Here is a 17,119-nt window from a genome sequence, read left to right on the forward strand (position 1 = left end):
GTATGGTTAGAAAAGAGATATAAATAAAAGATGATAGATAAAAGATTTAAATAATAGAAAGTTAAATGAGGGAAATGACAAAAAAAGAAATAGAAACCCAGATGACGCCAGAGTGAATGGAAAAGGGGGGTTGGGGGAGGAAAGAAAGACAATTATAAATATAAATGTACAATTATGAAATGACAGATTGGGTAAAATGGAAAAGAAATTGAAAAGAAAGTATATATTATTAGAAAATCGGAGTTGCTCAGATACCAAATAATGGAAATATTGCACAACGAAGAAGAAAGGAAGGAGAGAGGAGGAGAAGGTGAGATAGAGGAGGAGAGGGAGAGAGAGGAATGGAAGAAAGGAGAAGGAGAGGAAGAAAGGATAGGGGACAAGAGTAGGAGAAAAAGTGAGAAAGGGGGAAAAGGGGAGGAGTGGGGGAAAAGAAGGGGAAGTAGGGAAGAGGAAGGAGAGGAGGAGGAAGAAAGGAGGAGAGGGGGAAGAAGGAGAAGAAGATTTGTTGTGAAAGGAGGGAAAAGAAAAGGTAGAAGAGCAACCCGAAATGTAATTAAAATGTCTTATTTTTTTATGCTTTCTTCAGAAAAAATATGTATACATATGTTTAATTATGGATAAGAGAATGTACATTTACAATACGTGTATAAGAAATAAAAATAAAAAAACTTTTTCCAAAAAAAAAAGGTAAGCAGGAGCAACCAGACGGAATCGGTAGGCGGGTGGCTGTGCAGGCACTTAAGTAGGGCTTACACTGGGGGTAGCGCTTATATTATGCACATGCATAAAAAACACACAAAGGCTTACTTTTGGGATAGGTCTTATTTTGTGAGAAACGGCATGTTTGTGTGTACATATATGTGTTTCCCTGAAAATAAGACCCTGTCTTATATTTTTTTGAAGCCCGAAATAAGCACTTGGCCTTATTTTCGGGGAGGTCGTATTATTTTGGGGTGCGTGGAGCAAGAAGGGGCTCCTCTTGCCGTCTTACTTAATTTCCAGCTCTGCATTTAAATATTTTCGCGGAGGGCTTATTTTCAGGAGGAGGCTTATTTATATGCATGCGCTCAAAAGCCCGATTGGGCTTATTATCAGGGGAGGGCTTATTTTCGGGGAAACAGGGTGTATATATATACACACACATAAACTCTTCTTTGAACGGTTGTGTATTCTCAACGGATTTCATGGATGACATATTTATTGGGAATGCTAGTGTTAATCTAAAAACTGAACACAAAATGTAAGCTTTGTTTATTTTAGGATTACTAATTACCTCATTGATCCAAACCAGACGCCTCTGACCTCATAATGAGTTTTCCTGTCCAGGGTTGAATGCAGGATAGGAATGGTACCCAAGATAGATTTATAACAATGTCAGTTGAAATTGGTTCAATATTGGTGGAAAGAATAATTGAAAACCCAGTCCGGTAGCCCTAAAAATCGGGTATTCTTTCCCACCAATTCCGCTCTCAAAAAAAGTTCTATCCAAGGGCTAAAGAATTTCTTGTCTTTATTTTCCTGTCTATGAATCATAAACTTTACAAAGTAAGCAGCGAGGTTCTGTTTAACTCGTGGATCAATAGGTCTTTTGCATCCTTGAACTGCCATGTCAACAATGAACGATTGCTTAAAGTGTGTCAAATATTACAGATAAATTCTGGTTTATATTTCACATCTGTGCCGACACTTAGCATACAGTTTATCAAGAATATCGATTGGATGTAATACCTGTAATCAGGGGTGAAATTCAAACTTTTTTCTATCGGTTCTATGGGCGTGGATTGGTGGGCGTGGTGTGGTGAGACTTGGTGGGTGTGGCAGGGGAAGGATACTGTAAAATCCCCATTCCCTCCCTACTCCTGGGGGAAGGATATTGAAAAATCTCCATTCCCACCCCACTCTGGGGCCAGCCAGAGGTGGTATTTGCCGGTTTTTCCGAACTACTCAAAATTTCTGCTAACGGTTCTCTAGAACCTGTCAGAACCTGCTGGATTTCACCCCTGCCTCTAATCTTCAATCTGCACTTTCCTGGGACATACAAAGATGGATGTTATCAGTTTAAAATGTTTTATGTACTAGATTAAACGCAATTCTTACAGAATGTCAATTCCAAAACAGCGGTAGAATTTTAAAATCAAATGAAGCGTCTTTCAGATTTACTTTTGAACATTGGATCAGCTGTTTTGATTGGTATACACCCCACCCATTTAAACTTTTCAAGATTGTTTTGTGATACGGAAGTATGAAATTCTTATCAATGAATTAACAAAATAGAACCGATTTGTATCATTTCAAAGCAGAGATTTACATCTTCCCTAACACTATTGTATTCAAGAGGCTCAAAATTCTTCTTCACGAGAAATATGCAAAATAAGCACCGTTTGCAATTTAGATGAACCGCTAAGAATTTAAGATGGGAAATAACGCAGCCTGCCGGAAGCACGTGAAAACTTCTGTATGAAAATTGTGTCGGCCAGGATCTCCCAATTTCAAATTTAAAAAAAAATATCTAAAAGAGCCATTAAAAAGGAAGCATTTTCTCCTTCGGTACAGACGCCTAGACATTTATTCCTTTCCAAAAAGAAAGCGATGCTCCGATTTCTATGACTTTCAGTTCACAACTCATAAATTAACAAGTCCTTTCTCACTTTCTGAATTAATATCGGCTTGTAACCCTTCTTTCAACCGAGAGTGAGACTGGAGAACGTGTAATTTACAAACATTGAATCAATATAGCAGTTCAACTGAATAAACACTACATGTTGGGTGACTGAAGAGCCAGGTGTAGCTTATTGTCTGTTCTTCGGTTTATTTAGAAAGGTTTTTGGTTGTTGTTTTTTGAATTTTTATTTTTATTTTTAAAACATAGAAACATAAAAGCATCTTCCATTCAGATACAATGTGTCGGTGGGTGAGTTATAGTTCTTTAGTGCAATTTCAACAATTACATATCATTAATTTATTTAATCTTACCTTTATCATCCAATAATCTTATTTTATCATCCAATATATATTCAGATATTTTAATCAATTGTTCCTTAGATTAACTGTAGTGTTTTATTCTCTGATTTAATGTAAGTTATTCTAGATCAATATTTTATCAATATTTTATCTTATTATATCGTTTATTCCATCATCTTAAAACAGTTATATCATTCAGTAATTCTTGCCTTGTTAAAAGCTCCAATCTTCTTTATCATATTTTCCCTTCTAACCATTGATAAAATAAATCCCATATCTTATAATATTGCTTGTCTTCCTGTTCTCTAATTTCAAACGTCAATTTACTCATTTCTGCACATTCCACTATTTTCTTAATCATTTCATCTTGCAATGGCAATTTCTCATTTTTTCCAGTTCTTTGCAAATACAATCCTAGCTGCTGTTATTGCATTCACAATCAGATATCTCAATTCTCTATTGTAGGTTTCAGGTGTAATCCCCAATAGAAAAACTTCTGGTTTAAAGTCTATATGCTTTTTTATCATTTTCTCCAACCACGTGTGGATTTTAGTCCAGTATCTTTTAGCTTCTGTGCATATCCACCATTTACGGGACCACCTACTGCGACCGACGGCCTCCCAGCGACCAGTGCGCTCCCACAGAATGGGCCTCCTTGGGATGCCGTCGGCTAGACAATGTCGACTGGCGACCCCCAGGGGGAGGGCCTTCTCTGTGGAGGCTCCAACCCTCTGGAACGAACTACCACCAGGTATCCGCCAACTCCTTGATCTCCGGACTTTTCGACGCGAGCTGAAAACATGGCTATTTCATCGCACAGGACTGGCCTGATAGTTTTAATTGGGAATTTAAAATGGGTTTTTAAATGGAGTTAGCCTAAATTTAAATATTTCATTTTAAATTATCTTAATATTTGTAATATTGGTTTTTTATATGGCTGTAAACTGCCCTGAGTCCTTTGGGAGAAGGTCGGTCTAGAAATTTAAATAAATAAATAAATAAATAAATAAATAAATAAATAAATAAATAAATAAATAAATAAATAATAATAATAATAATAATAATAATAATAATAATAATAATAATAATAATAATAATAATAATAATAATAATAATAATAATAATAATAATAATACAGTAATAAGAACCAGGTATCTGTTGACATTTCCAACATTTTTCTGATTTGTTCTTGAACATTCTTGAAAGGTTTTATTGGTGTTTGCGGAACTGATTTATGATTCGGTTCCTGCTTAGAAACTTCGCAAAATCAATTGCAAGAGTGGGAAAAAAAGAAGAAGATATATAAAACGTTATTCGATACAGGGGGGTCCTTGACTTGTATGAACCCAAAATTTCCATTGCTAAGCCGGCCAGTTGTTAACTGAGTTTTGCCCCGTTGTGCAACCTTCCTTGCCGCAGCTGTTAAATGAATCGCTGAAGTTGTGAAGTCAGCAACACGGCGGTTTAAGTGAATCTGGCTTCCCCATTGACTTTGGATGTCAGAAAGTCACATAAGGGGAATCGCAAGACCCCTGGGACGCTGCAACGGTTATAAATATGAGTCAGTTACCAAGGATCTGAATTTTGATCATGTGACCATGGGGTCGTTAAGTGTGAAAAATGGTCATCGGTCACTTTTTGCAGTGCTGTTGGAACTTTAAATGGTCACTGAATGTGTCGTGTCCCACTCCTCCTCTGACGGCCGGGTCGGGGAAGTCCGTATCAAGCGTGCCTCTGCAGCTCTGCCAAAGTCCTATCAGAGTCCTCAGGGCAGGCAGGAATCCAAGGTGTGACTTCAGCAATCCAGATTAGACTTTGCCTGACTCAGAGAATGCCAGAAAGCAGATCCTTTATATAGGCCATGGGGTGTGGCTCCATGACTCAGCACTTATCCAGGCCTGCCCCTCCCTTCCTTTTGCTGACGTCGCCTCTCCATTCTCCGGAAGCATGGATCTCTCCAGCCTCCAGCTGTTGGTAATTCCAGCCCAGCTGTTGGTAATTCCAGCTCGTGACTGGCTTCATATTCCTCAGGCTCACATGCTGTGGGGGAGGGGTTTAGTTGCTCCGTGTGTCCGGGCATGGTGCCAGGACTGAGGGCTGGAGGCATGTCAGGCCATTCTTCCGCACTATCAGCGTCCGGCAGGAGACGAGAGGGGCCCGGCTGCGGGGAGGGGTGAGCGAGGCACAACAGAATGAATGATTGTAAGTCAAAGAGTACCTGTATAATGTTAAGTAAGGATTAATGGTGATGAACGAAGTAACTACTGTGTTGGCTAATGGCAGCATAGGTTTTCCTCTGAGGGTTGGCAAATTTGTTGTCTGATGGATGCCCAGGTTCCAAGAAACAAGTTTGCTATGTCTTCTTAAAACAGCTTATTTTCCAAAGCACCAGAAGGCAGGACAAGAAACCATAGATGGAAACTAATCAAGGAGAGAAGCAACCTGGAATTAAGGAGAAACAGTTGAGGACAATTAACCAGTAGAAGAGCTTGCCTTCAGAAGTTGTGGGTGCTCCATCACTGGACGTCTTTGAGAAGAACCTGGACAACCATTTGTTTGAAATGGTACAGGGCAGTGGTTCTCAACCTTTATAGTGCTGCGACCCCTTTAATACAATTCCCCACGATGTGGCGACCCCCAATCGTAAAAAAATTTTCGTTTTGAATTTATCGCGCCTGAAGCCGTATTGGCTAGCGATCTGAACTGCTTGCGATTGCCTTGAGGATGGAGGCATTAAAGCGGAGACTCCTCCCCTATTAAATTTATCGCGCCTGAAGCCAGATTAGGCTAGCGATTGGGAGTGATTGCAGCTGGCTTGAGAGGGAGACATCAGAGCAAAGATTTCTCTCTTTTTTAATTCATCGCGCCTGAAGCCGAATTCGGCTAGGATTTGAAGAGCCTGCAGCTGGCTTGTTGAGTGAACTATTGGAGCGCGATTCTTCGACTCGCAAGTATACTTCCTATATTTCCGATGGTTTTAGGCGACCCCTGGCCAATCGTCATTCGACCCCCAATGGGGTCACGACCCACAGGTTGAGAACCGCTGGTACAGGGTCTCCTGCGTGAGCAGGGGGTTGAACTAGAAGACATCCAAGGTTCCTTCCAGCTCTATTCTGATAGATAGATAGATAGATAGATAGATAGATAGATAGATAGATAGATAGATAGATAGATAGATGATAGATAGAAGATAGATAGATAGATAGATAGATAGATAGGATAGATAGATGTCTCTCTCTCTCTTTCTCAGAGTAGATATATATATATATATTCTGCAGTTGACAAATCTTTTGCATAAAAATTACTTCTCTGCAGTAAAGCAACTTACTTAGTCATCTTGAGTCAGTGAAGCTTTTGCCAGTTATTAAATGTTGAGTTTCTGGAGTGAGGGATTTATTGCTCTGCCTGCGTGAAGCCCGACAATTGGCAGAATGAAATACTCTGAAAGAGCGTCAAGACACAGCGGCCTTCTCTAGCGTGGTTCCCTCCCAACGTGCTGGGACAACGACTTCTCCGACTGACGGATCCATTCTACGCGGCCGTTGGGAAGGTCGATAGAGGCGAATGACTTGGGGAGCGGATAACCGGGACTAAACCCAGATTGGGATTGTATAGATATAAAAATCATCCTACGGTAGAAGTGTAGCGTATTTTTCATATTTAAAGGGCATCCTCTCAAATAATTCAGCTGAAGGATATTGGAACATCTGCAGTGGTCTCCAGAAGCTCCCTTAAGTCAATAGTCGGTTTAATGTCAGGGTTCCAAGTAATACACCCATAGCAAACAGAATTCCAAGGCAAGTAGGTTCCTGTTGTGTCCTCCCTCGCCTCCGTCCGAGTGATGGCTTAATTAGCCAGCACTATCAGCTCTGGCAGCAGAATAGCCAGCATCTGCCAAGAGCCTCTGTTATCTTCCACGACGCTGGTGAGTCACTCAGAAACAAACTTCAGCTCTTAATCAGTGGATTTGCCTGTTACAAAGAGACACAGCAGCTCTTGCTGCCTTTTATATCCTGTGGGGTGTGGCTCCATGACTCAGCACTTCCTAGGCCTGCCCCACCCCTCCTTCTGTTGTTCCCTCCTCTCCTGCCTATGAAACCTAGGATCCAACCAAGCCTGATTGCTATCAGCTGGGTCTGAAGGCATGGCCTGGGGTGGGGGGAAGAGTCAGGGGACGGAGGCCTTATTATCTCTTCCACCTGGCCTGTTTCTGGCTCCTGGAGCTGAGCCAGGGAAGCCGGTGCTCCCGAGGTAAGTCCTGACGGCCTTTCCCCCTCACTTTCCAAGTCACTTTCTGGCAGCAGGCCCAGCTCCAAGTCACTTTCTGGCAGCAGGCCTGGCTCCAAGTCACTTTCTGGCAGCAGGCCCGGCTCGGGGGGCGCAGACACAACATTTCCTCAAAGAACAAATTTACTGGATGTATCATATTGGCACAGGCTGGTGAAAACCGACTCTAAAGATTCCCGCGGTTTTCACCTAATTAAAAGTAAAGGTTTCCCCCCTTTCGCAAACAATCAGTCACATGGCCCAATCAAGGTACTGTCAGGTTGCTCGGAAACTTCACTCCTCTCTTCAGCTACCTGTGGAAATGTCCTTGGTTCTCAGGAGAAACTATTTTGTTTTGGCTACAAGTTCCCCAGCTATCTATTCCCCTCTCCCTATCCCTCAGCACCATATGGCAGCACCGAAGCCTCCAAGATGGCCTCCGTCAGGCCATCAGAGTTCAGTTGACAAACAATCTGCTGGAAATCTCACCAGCAAAGCTGGCTGAGGAACTCTGGGAGTTGAAGTCCACAAGTCTTAAAGGGACCAAGGTTGGAGACCCCTGGTATAATGGATTGCCTTACTAGCAGTCAAAAACATCAGGTTGGCATCCCCAGCATGACAACAGAAAACCTGTCAAGAAAAGGTTTGACCACACTGATGCGACCGCCATCTTGCCCGTGCCATGGGTGCATCCATTTCAGACTTCCGTGACTTTTTGCAGTGCTGCCCTCTGTAAAATAAAAATTTAAAAAAGGAGATTTCAATGTCCTTTTATGCTAAGCTCTGAAAATACCTGTAGAGATGTGTGTGTGTGTGTGTGTGTATGTGTGTGTGCATACTATGGCCCTTTGTGACCTGTGGAGGCCCTCCAGAGGTGGGAAACAAGCTTGTTTCCGGACTTCCTGTAGGCCCATTTTTCATCCTCCCCAGGCTCTGGAGGCTTTCCTTGAATAGAATAGAATAGATTTTTTTTATTGGCCAAGTGTGATTGGACACACAAGGAATTCGTCTTGGTGCATATGCTCTCAGTGTACATAAAAGAAAAGATACGTTCATCAAGGTACAACATTTACAACACAAATGATGGTCAATATATCAATATAAATCATAAGGATTGCCAGCAACAAAGTTACAGTCATACAGTCATAAGTGGAAAGAGATTGGTGATGGGAACTATGAGATGATTAATAGTAGTGTGGATTTAGTAAATAATTTGACAGTGTTGAGGGAATTATTTGTTTAGCAGAGTGATGGCCTTCGGGAAAAAACTGTCCTTGTGTCTAGTTGTTCTGGTGTGCAGTGCTCTATAGCGTCGTTTTGAGGGTAGGAGTTGAAACAGTTTATGTCCAGGATGCGAGGGATCTGTAAATATTTTCACAGCCCTCTTTTTGACTCGTGCAGTATACAGGTCCTCAATGGAAGGCAGGTTGGTAGCCATTGTTTTTTCTGCAGTTCTAATTATCCTCTGAAGTCTGTGTCTGTCTTGCTGGGTTGCAGAACCGAACCAGACAGTTATAGAGGTGCAAATGACAGACTCAATAATTCCTCCAGGAGGGCGAAAATGGCCTACCCCCTCCCCCAGCTCCAGAGGCCCTCCAGAGGCCAGAAATGGGCCAGGAGGCCTGTTTTTTGCCCTCCCAGAGTCTCTGCGTGGGCTCTGCACTTACCTGGCATCCAAAACAGACCACTTGGAGACTCCGGGGAGGGGAGGGGAGGGTGGGCGGGGCCAGCTCAATCCTTGCAACGACCGGTTCGGCGAACCAGATGTAAAATTAGCATCCGGTTCGCCCGAATCGGTCCAAACCAGCTGAATCCCACCCTGGGTTGCAAGTTCTATTCACTGCGCACTGGGTATGTCAGGATGCTGCTGTTACCCACAGGTGGGATTTTTTATTTCGCTCTCCGAGTTTTTATTTCGTTGCATTTTATATTGCCACGCCATCTATTTTTAATGTTATATATTGCCTGGGGATGCTTTCCATGACAGGCTGACTATAAATATTTTAAAGAAACAACGAAATACTAACACAGCGGCTCTTTGCATAGAAAGAGTTAAAGCAAGAAGTCAGGAACAGAAGATTCAAGAGTTTCAAGCCTTTGTCCTAAATTTATGACAGATCCAGCGTGGACCCAAAAAAAATATCTCAAAAGGCAGCTTTGCCTAAAACAGAAAACAACATGAGACAAATATTTATTTTGAAAAGGTGTCCAGTACATTTATTATTATATACATTCACAATACGCTAATTATAATTTGAGACTATTATGCCATTATAGAAAAGGTAGCTGTTAATTCTGTTCTAGCACAATAGGATATACGATCTTAAGCATCAGATGTGTTATGATATCACACAGATGTGCATTGCGTAATTTGCATCCAACATAACCTGGCAGATACTTACTAAATAATTGGCAGGTGCATGATACAATGGCAGGTGCCTGAGGAAGCAGAACAGAACAGAATAACAGAGTTGGAAGGGACTTTGGAGGTCTTCTAGTCCAACCCCCTGCTCAGGCAGAAAGCCCTATACCACTTCAGACCAATGGCTGTCCAATCTCTTCTTAAAAACTTCCAGTGTTGGAGCATTCACAACAGCTGGAGGCAAGTTGTTCCACTGATTTAATTATTCTGTCAGGAAATTTCTCATGAGAGAAAGAGGGGGAGGAGGGGAAGAAAGAAAGAAAGAAAGGAGGTGAGAAAGAAAAGGAGGAGGGTGAGAAAGAAAGAAAGGGAGGAGGAAAGAAAGAAGGAGGAGAGAGAAAAAGGAAGAAAGGAGGGAGAGAGAGAGAGGGAGGGAGGGATAGAAAGAAAGAAACAGAGGGAGGAAGAGAGAAATAGATAAAGAAAAAAAGAAAAACGGAGGGAGGGAAAGGAAGGGGAGAGAGAAAGAAAGGGAGAGGGAGGGAGGGAAAGAAAGAAAGAAAAGGAGGGAGGGTGAGAAAGAGAAAAAGGGAGGGAGAGAAAGAAAGAAAGAAAGGGAGAGGGAGGGAGGTGAGAAAGAAAGAAGGAGGAGGTGAGAAAGAAAGGAGGAGAGAGAAAGAAAGGGGAGGGAGGGAGAGAAAGAAAGGAGGTGAGAAAGAAAAGGAGGGAGAGAGAAAGAAAGGAGAGGGAGGAGGAAAGAAAGAAGGAGGAGAGAATGAAAGAAAGAAAGGAGGTGAGAAAGAAAGAAAGGGAGGGAGAGAAAGAAAGGAGGTGAGAAAGAAAAGGAGGAGAGAAAGAAAGAAGGAGGGAGGAGGGAGGAGGATAGAAAGAAAGAAAGAAACAGAGGAGGAAGAGAGAAATAGATAAAGAAAAAAAGAAAACGGAGGAGGAAAGGAAGGAGAGAGAAAGAAAGGAGAGGAGGGAGGAAAGAAAGAAAGAAAGGAGGAGGGTGAGAAAGAGAAAAAGGAGGAGAGAAGAAAGAAAGAAAGGGAGAGGGAGGGAGGTGAGAAAGAAAGAAGGAGGAGGTGAGAAAGAAAAGGAGGAGAGAGAAAGAAAGGGAGGGAGGGAGAGAAAGAAAGGAGGTGAGAAAGAAAAGGAGGAGAGAGAAAGAAAGGGAGGAGGAGGAAAGAAAGAAGGAGGGAGAATGAAAGAAAGAAAGGAGGGTGAGAAAGAAAGAAAAGAGAGGAGAGAAAGAAAGAAAGGAGAGGAGGAGAGAAAGAAGGAGGAGGGAGAGAAATAGAAAAGAAAGAAAAGGAGGAGGGTGAGAAAGAAAAGGAGGAGAGAGAAAGAAAGGGAGGAGGGAGGAAAGAAAGAAGGAGGAGGAGAGAATGAAAGAAAGAAAGGGAGGGTGAGAAAGAAAAGAGAGGAGAGAAAGAAAGGGAGAAGGAGGAGAGAAAGAAGGAGGAGGAGAGAGAATAGAAAAGAAAGAAAAGGAGGAGGGTGAAAAGAGAAAGAAAGGAGGAGAGAAAAGGAAGGAGAAAAAAAGAAGGCAGGGAGAGAAATAGAGAAAGAAAGAAGGAGGAGGGTGAGAAAGAGAAAAGGAGGAGAGAGAAAGAAAGGGAGGAGGGAGGGAAAGAAAGAAGGAGGGAGGAAGAGAATGAAAGAAAGAAAGGGAGGGTGAGAAAGAAAAAGGGAGGGAGAGAAAGAAAGAAGGAGAGGGAGGAGAGAAAAGAAGGAGGGAGGAGAGAAATAGAAAAGAAAGAAAAGAGGAGGGAGAGAAAGAAGGAGAGGGAGGAGGAGAGAAAAGAAGGAGGGAGGAGAGAGAAATAGAAAAGAAAGAAAAGGAGGGAGGGTGAAAAAGAGAGAAAGAAAAGGGGAGGGAGAGAAAAAAGGGAAGGAGAAAAAAAAGGCAGGGTGAGAAAGAGAAAGAGAAAGAAAAAATGGAGAGAGAGAGAGAGAAAGAAAGAGAGGGGGAGGGTGGGTGGGTGGGTGGGAGAGAAAGAGAGAGTGAAAATACGCCTATATGTTTCTAAGTGTAAACATTAGTCCCAAACACCTTAAAGGAGGTGAAGCCACCTGCAGACACCCAGGCTGCTGTGCAAAAACTAACCGTGGTCAAATCTCAAGAGGAGATTGGATAAGAGGCCACTTAAAAATCCCAGGGTAGCCCAAGAAGTTGAAAAAGAATCCAAGGAGATGATCATGTTCAATGATTGCTGTACTGTTGTCAAGAAAACAGCGTGGATTTTTTTTTTCAGGTGACCATCAGGGGCGAGTTTAACATTTCCTTAAATCTCAGCCGGCGCACATTTTTGTTCTTGACGTGGTTTTCGGAAGCATCGAAGTATCTGGTGCCATGTTTCATCGGCTCTCGAAGTCTCAGATGGCTTTCTGTTCACTTGAACAGAGTGTTTTGCTAATCCGGGTCCTCCTTGACTTACAACAATTCATTTAATAACCGCCCAAAGTTACAACGGCACTGAAAACAAGCGACTTATGACCATTTTTCACACTTCCGACCGTTGCAGTATCCCCATGGTCACGAGATCAAAATTCAGATTGTATTTTTTTATTTACTATTTTATTTTATTTTATTTTATTTGTCAAGCATGTATTTTATGACAGATAGAAGTGTAAACATAATTATAAATACATGAAAAGGATACGAGTAAAAGAAAACATTAGGACAGGGACGGTAGGCACGCTGGTGCGCTTATGCCCGCCCCTTACAGACCTCTTAGGAATGGGGTGAGGTCTACAGTGGACAGTCTAAGGTTAAAGTTTTGGAGGTTTGGGGATGAAGCCACAGAGTCAGGTAGTGCATTCCAGTCGTTGACCAATCTGTTACTGAAGTAACATACTTCAGTATGTTCAGTAAAGGTACTTGGCAACTGACTCATATTTATGATGGTTGCAGTGTCGCGGGGTCCTGTGATTCCCTTTAGTGACTTCTGATGAGGAAGTTCAATGGGAAAGCGATATTCACTTCACAACCTTGTTAGAATAGAATAGAATAGAATAGAACAGAATTTTTATTGGCCAAGTGTGATTGGACACACAAGGAATTTGTCTTGGTGCATACGCTCTCAGTGTACATAAAAGAAAAGATATGTTCATCAAGGTACAACATTTACAACACAATTGATGGTCAATATATCAATATAAATCATAAGGATTGCCAGCAACAAGTTATAGTCATACAGTCATAAGTGGAAAGAGATTGGTGATGGGAACGATGAGAAGATTAATAGTAGTGCAGATTTAGTAAATAGTCTGACAGTGTTGATGGAATTATTTGTTTAGCAGAGTGATGGCCTTCGGGGAAAAAACTGTTCTTGTGTCTAGTTGTTCTGGTGTGCAGTGCTCTATAGCGTCGTTTTGAGGGTAGGAGTTGAAACAATTTATGTCCAGGATGCGAGGAGTCTGTAAATATTTTCACGGCCCTCTTCTTGATTCGTGCAGTATACAGGTCTTCAATGGAAGGCAGGTTGGTAGCGATTATTTTTTCTGCAGTTACTCACTTAACAACTGCGTTGATTCACTTAACAACCGTGGGCAAGAAAAGTCAGATAACGGCGCAAAACTCATTTAACAAATGTCTCATTTAGCAACAGAAATTATAGGCTCAATTGTGCTCATAAGTCAAGGACTACGTGTAATGTACGGTGTATAACATTTGAAGAAGTTTAATAATATCCAGTTTTCCATCCAAAGAGTTGTGGGAACTTGCAAATTAAACAATGTTTGAAGTGTGTTGAAAGAGCTTACAGTAGCGGCCCAAACTGTGGAAACCTTTTGGGGAAATTGTTCAGTATTTTTGAGGTTTGTGGGCTAATAACACCACCTTTTTTTTTTTTTTTTTTTTGGAGTAGTACCATAAAATTATATATCAATGGAAAGATAATTTAATCAAGAATGTAATGCAATAATTGAAATGATAAATTGAATGCAAAAATATGAAGGATTTTTTTTTTTAATTTACATTTATATCCCGCCCTTCTCCGAAGACTCGGGGCGGCTTACAGTGTGTAAGGCAATAGCCTCATTCTATTTGTATATATTTACAAAGTCAACTTATTGCCCCCCCCAACAATCTGGGTCCTCATTTTACCTGCCTTATAAAGGATGGAAGGCTGAGTCAACCTTGGGCCTGGTGGGGCTTGAACCTGCAGTAATTGCAGGCTGCTGTGTTTTAATAACAGGCTTCTTACAGCCTGAGCCACCACGGCCCTTTGCTTTTTGATTTGCTATTAGAATAGCAGTTATAAAGAAGAAAAGTGAAACACGTAGAAAAAACGAGATATACAGTACAAAAATTATCACCGTGTCAGCTAATCCTTAGCTGGGTAACCTTTAGCATGAATTACGGCCTTACAACGTCTTCCCATGGAGTGAACCAAGTCTTTGAGTTCTGCAGCCGTTATAATGTGAAACCAAGATTGAAGGATGGCTTCTATTAACTGGGTTTTATTGCTTCTGACTAGCAAGTTTCCTTCGTCGGCTCCATAGATTTTCAATTGGGTGAAGGTCTGGCCTATTCCAGCAGTGGAATAGGATTATCTGGAAACTCAAAAAAAAAAGGGGGGGTGTTATTAGCCATCAAACCTCAAAAATACACTTTTCCCAAAAGATACCTTTTGGGAAAGATGCAAAATGGATGAGAAAGTGAGAGTGCGTGTTGAGACTCAGATAATATATAGCTATTAAGGATCAAGAGAATAGTAATCAGACAGGTCGTATATCTTTTAACCGCCAGTAATAATCTTATCTTCCACAAATTTGTCTAACTGGCTTCTGTAGTTGCCCAGATAATCCATCACCACATCCGTGTAGAAATAAATTAAAAGAATTGAATTTAATGCGGCTCACACAAAGAAGTATATTTCATTTCAATTGGGAATCCAGTCCCCATTTGACTTCACTGAAATAATTTCAGTTCTACTATTGTATAGTCAGCTCTCCCCTTCTCACAGGATCTGTATTTGAGGATTTGTATGTTTTTTGCAGGTGACGGTTGTGAAATTTGACAATACTAAAAATTGGGCTCATGGGATTGATCCTGAATGAGGACGGACTACATGTCTTGCAATGAGCATCATCCTTAGAAGGACCATTTGTGAGTAGAGTAGAATAGAGGAGAGCAGAGCAGAGCAGAATAGGAATGCAATGCAATGAAATAGAATAGAATAGAATAGAATAGAATAGAATAGAATAGAATAGAATAGAATAGAATAGAATTTTTTTTATTGGCCAAGTGTGATTGGACACACAAGGAATTTGTCTTGGTGCAAATAGAAACAGAAATAGAAATAGAAAAAGAATGAATAGGAATAGAATAGAATAGAGCAAAGTAAAGTAGAATAGGAATAAGAATGCAATGCAATTGAAATAGAATGAATTGGAATAGAAATAGGAATAGAATAGAATAGAAATGAAAAGAAAAGAAAAGAAATGAAATAGAATTAGAATGAATAGAATAGAAATAGAATAGAATAGAAATAGAATTCAAACGAATAGACTAGAATAGAAAAGAAATAGAATGAACAGAATAGAAATAACATTTGAATGAATAGAATAGAAATAGAATTCAAATGAATAGAATAGAATAGAATAGAATAGAATAGAATAGAATAGAATAGAATAGAATTCTTTATTAGTCGAGTGTGATTGGACACACAAGGAATTTGTCTCTGGTGCAGAAGCTCTCAGTGTACATATAAAGAGGTTCTGTCTTAGGCTATTTGTGCTTAAAACTGTAAATGGTACATTTAAAACTGTAAAATCATAAGTATTTAGGTGCTGGTAGAAAACATTTGGTGATATTTGGGCAAGAGCAGAGAGTTTAGCTGAATTTTACATTTCTGCAGGAAGTGTTGACATAGAATAGAATAGAATAGAATAGAATAGAATAGAATAGAATAGAATAGAATAGAATAGAATTTTTATTGGCCAAGTGTGATTGGACACACAAGGAATTTGTCTTTGTGCATATGCTCTCAGTGTACATAAAAGAAAAGATACGTTCATCAAGGTACAACATTTACAACACCAATGATGGTCAATATATCAATATAAATCATAAGGATTGCCAGCAAAAAAGTTACAGTCATACAGTCATAAGTGGAAAGAGATTGGTGATGGGAACGATGAGATGATTAATAGTAGTGCAGATTTAGTAAACAGTTTGACAGTGTTGAGGGAATTATTTGTTTAGCAGAGTGATGGCCTTCAGGAAAAAACTGTTCTTGTGTCTAGTTGTTCTGTTGTGCAGTGCTCTATAGCGTCGTTTTGAGGGTAGGAGTTGAAACAGTTTATGTCCTGGATGTGAGGGATCTGCAAATATTTTCACGGCCCTCTTCTTGATTCGTGCAGTATACAGGTCCTCAATGGAAGGCAAGTTGGTAGCAATTATTTTTTCTGCAGTTCTAATTATCCTCTGAAGTCTGTGTTTTTCTTGTTGGGTTGCAGAACCGAACCAGACAGTTATAGAGGTGCAAATGACAGACTCAATAATTCCTCTGTAGAACTGAATCAGCAGCTCCTTGGGCAGTTTGAGCTTAATGAGTTGGCGCAGAAAGAACATTCTTTGTTGTCCTTTTTTGATGATGTTTTTGATGTTAGCTGTCCATTTTAGATCTTTAACCTCTAACAGTATGGGAAACTGACTAGTGCTGAATAGTGAACTTACCTGTAATGCCATTTTGGATAGATTTTCTAATTGAAGAAGGATATTGGAGGTGGTAGTGACCCTTTGAGAGCTGTATGCAATGAAATTTCATTTTAATGTATGCCAATCAGTGTACATTTAAAATGACAATAAAGTTATTCTAAGTCTTATTCTAAGTCTAAGTCTAACATTATTATTAAATGAAAGAGAGAAAATACCGTATATACTCGAGTATAAGCCGAGTTTTTCAGCACGTTTTTTGTGCTGAAAAACGTCCCCTCGGCTTATACTCGAGTATATACGGCTTATACTCGAGTTTTTTTTTTTCTTTTTTTCACATTATACCGGCCGGCGCGAACTTGGCGGGCTTTTGCTTTAGCGCGGGGAAGCCCTGCCGGTGCAGTGAGAGGGCGGGGCGGGGGAGCCGCCAGCCTTCTCGGCCGAGGGAGGGAGGGTTTCGCCGACCGGTAGGTGCCTCATTTCCCACCCTCGGCTTATACTCGAGTCCCCAGTTTACCCCAGTTTTTTGGGGTAAAATTGGGGACCTCGGCTTATACTCGGATCGGCTTATATTCGAGTATATACGGTATGTAGGGTATTAAATAATTTCCTCAAAACTGCAATGAAGTTAGACTTTTTGTGTAACTTTATTGTATATTGTGTCTGGGTTTTTTTTTTTTTCATCCACGGTCCCGGATTAGCAGAGCTTGCAAATTCAAACTCTTGTGCAGTTCCGGGAAGATACTTAACTTGGAAAAGAAATCTGAAAAATGAACAAATATAAGATAAAGGAGAAACGGGTGGCAATAACAAAGAGAGCTTCTGAATCAGCCGGATTAAGGGAGGAGAAAAAAAAATGA

The sequence above is a fragment of the Ahaetulla prasina genome, chromosome 7, assembly GCF_028640845.1.
Source record: "Ahaetulla prasina isolate Xishuangbanna chromosome 7, ASM2864084v1, whole genome shotgun sequence".
NCBI classification, from domain to species: Eukaryota; Metazoa; Chordata; class Lepidosauria; order Squamata; family Colubridae; genus Ahaetulla; species Ahaetulla prasina.